The sequence below is a fragment of the Echinops telfairi genome, unplaced genomic scaffold (assembly GCF_000313985.2).
Source record: "Echinops telfairi isolate 266 unplaced genomic scaffold, ASM31398v2 ScPeMD7_5;HRSCAF=22, whole genome shotgun sequence".
Classification (NCBI taxonomy): domain Eukaryota; kingdom Metazoa; phylum Chordata; class Mammalia; order Afrosoricida; family Tenrecidae; genus Echinops; species Echinops telfairi.
In genome coordinates, this window is record NW_022103901.1 from 12,304,666 (window position 1) to 12,307,405 (window position 2,740).

The window sequence follows — 2,740 nt, forward strand, 5'->3', positions numbered from 1 at the left end:
GGAATGTCATAGGCATGCTCTCATTTGCTTGAGTTCTTGGCTTCCTGTTCACTTATTAAGGAACCTAAGAGACTCAAATTGCCCGCATTTTACAAAGATGGAGTGTTGACCCAGAGAACAGAGTTTGGGGGCAAGAGGCAGGGGTGGCCGGAGATCTTCATAAGGCAGGACTGAAAGGTACTGGGGTCCAAGCCACTACCAGTCACACTGCTGCTTCCAAAGACCCAGGGCAAACCCTCTTCTCTGGGACTCAGGCCTTGCAACTCTGAACCATCTCTTTGACCAGTCTGGACCTGGGCTAGCATTCTGGGAGAATCTGCCCTCTGATGGTAGTTTTTCGGCCTCTCTTCCGACAATCTTCTCTGGGGAGACTTCAGCATCTTTCACTGGAGCCTCTCAGAATAGCATCCTCAACCCTGCGCCACCCATTTCCCAGGGTTTTCGGCCCATGGACCCACCCTCCTGACCATTGCATCTCCGTTTCTTTGCCCCCTGCCCGACATATACACCTGTTCTTCAGTGTCCTGGAAGGCTCGGTCCTTCATCCATACCTGGCCTCTTGTCCTTCCCCACCTGGCCTACTCATTGGCCAGTCCCTGCATTCTGGCATGCTCCCTAACCCCTAGTGCCTGGGCGCCGGCTGACCACCACCTCACCACCTACTCTAAGGGCTCTGACCTGGACCTTCTCAGCTCCCAGCCCAGGCTGCTGAGGGCCTCAGGAGAAAAAAAATCACAAGGCCATGCAGTGGGGGGGTGGGGCTCTCCCGCCCCTCCTCCTGCCCCTCTGCTGAGCTGGCCCTGGCATGGTCAGCCTTTCCCCAGCTCACGCTCCAGCCTCTTCCAGAGGCTGCTCAGACCTTCAGAAAACTGTGCTCTGGCCTCTTCCCCTCCTCCTCCCCATGACTCAGCAGATGACTTCAGCCTATACTCAGAGGTTCCCAGGAACCTCCCTGTTCTCCACTCCACAGCTCAGCCCCACATCCCACCTTCAGCTGACCCTCTCTCCAGTGCCTTTGACTGTGCCCCCACCAATTCACCCACCACCCCTTTACCCTGCTCTTCTATCTCTCCAACTTCTCCCCACAAGCACCTTCCCCTGAGCATTCAAACCACTAGCAAACCTGTTTCTTCCTCCTGCATTTGACCATTAAATTACCAATGAAAACAGCTGTCTTTGAATCTTCATTCTTCCCCTCTCTCCCAGGAGCTACCCTACAATTGGGCATTTGCCAAGGTCAACTAAGGTACCCCAACTTTCTGTCCTTAGATGACTTCTCTGGGGCATTTGGCAGTGCAGGGCCCCAAGGGCCCCATTCTTCTTTGACCTTTGGGACACATGGACTTGTGTCCTCTCCTGTTTTCCCAAGGGTCCCCTCCCTCTTTGCTTGCTTCACCCACCCTCTTCTGCATTCTTCTGAGATCCTCTTCTGAGGTCCAAGGCTCCATTTACCATTGAGAACTTGAATTTCTGTTTCCAGCTCTGTGTTAGGCACAGTTGGCTAGAGAAACAAATCCAAGGACATTCATATAGGTGTAAGAAACAGCTTTCTACCAAGAAGTAATTGTGTATTAGGAAATATTCCAGCCCAGTCCAACTGAAGTCTGACACTAGTCCATCAGTCCCTCTTCAGACTCAGGCAGCCACAAGCACTGGTGCAGAATGCAGGAGGATCACCGGCAAGTGGCTGAAAGTCTTGTGTATTAAATGGCGGTGGAAGCAGCACAGGGCTGGTGCAAGTCTCAGTCACATGACTCACCAACAGGAAGGTGAAGGAGAGAGAGAGGGAGAGGTTCCCAGGACCCTCCTTATGAGGAGGCCACACCCACAAGAAGGTGACATCAGGCTGTGACCTGATGGACATGCTAGACTCCACCCCTACACTTCAAGTTGACGTGAAAATTATGTAGCTACCACAAGCTCCCACCTGGGCATCCCACTTTTGGTTCAATGGAATGATTGCACCCGCTACCCACGTCTTTGCAACTCTACCCATGTCTTTGCAACTCTCATCGAAAGACTGGGTGAGACTAAGCAAATAGGGTGTGTGAGACAACCATATGGGGAATAGGTCACTTTAGCCAATCCACTGAGTGGATAAGTGAGTCATCTCTGAAGCAGGAATAAAGAGGGACCTATGACTATCATGAAAGAAAAGCCACCATGGAGCCTGTGTGACACCCTTGCCTGAAGTGGTGGAGGCACCGGAGGCCTCAGCATCAAGACCAGGAGGCAGAGGAGTGGGCTTCCCAGACCATGGAAGAAGGCAGAGGCCAAGGGGCCACATGGCTGAAAGGCTGAGGACCAGAGAGAGACATGCCTGCCAGCTTAACTGAGAAGAGGCATGGCAGACAAAGGAATTATATTCTTAACATTTTGTAACCCGTTGGCTTCTTTAATATACCCCATAATCGTGGGTGTTGTCTGTGAGTTCTGTGTGGTCATTGCAATGAGTTATCGGGCCCAGCGGAGGCATAGGGTGCCCTGGGAGGGATCGTTAGTGTGTTAGTCTGGGTAGACTAAAGAAACAAATTCATAGACACTTATATGTGTATAAGAAAGAGCTTTATATAAGAGCAATTGTATATTGAGAAAACATCCCAGCCCAGCCCAGATCAAGTCCATAAGTCCCATATTAGCCCATCTGTCTGATACTAGTCCATAACTTCCTCTATAGCAGAGGTTCTCAACCTGTGGGTCCCAACCCCTTTGGGGGTTGAATGACCCTTTCACAGGGGTC

At 51.6% G+C, this 2,740-nt stretch overlaps 1 protein-coding gene across 1 annotated transcript in view; it reads left to right on the top strand.

Annotated features, from left to right (window-relative positions):
- LOC101646050 (kxDL motif-containing protein 1-like) overlaps positions 1 to 2,740 on the top strand; it is a 7,258-nt gene that overhangs the window by 3,172 nt on the left and 1,346 nt on the right.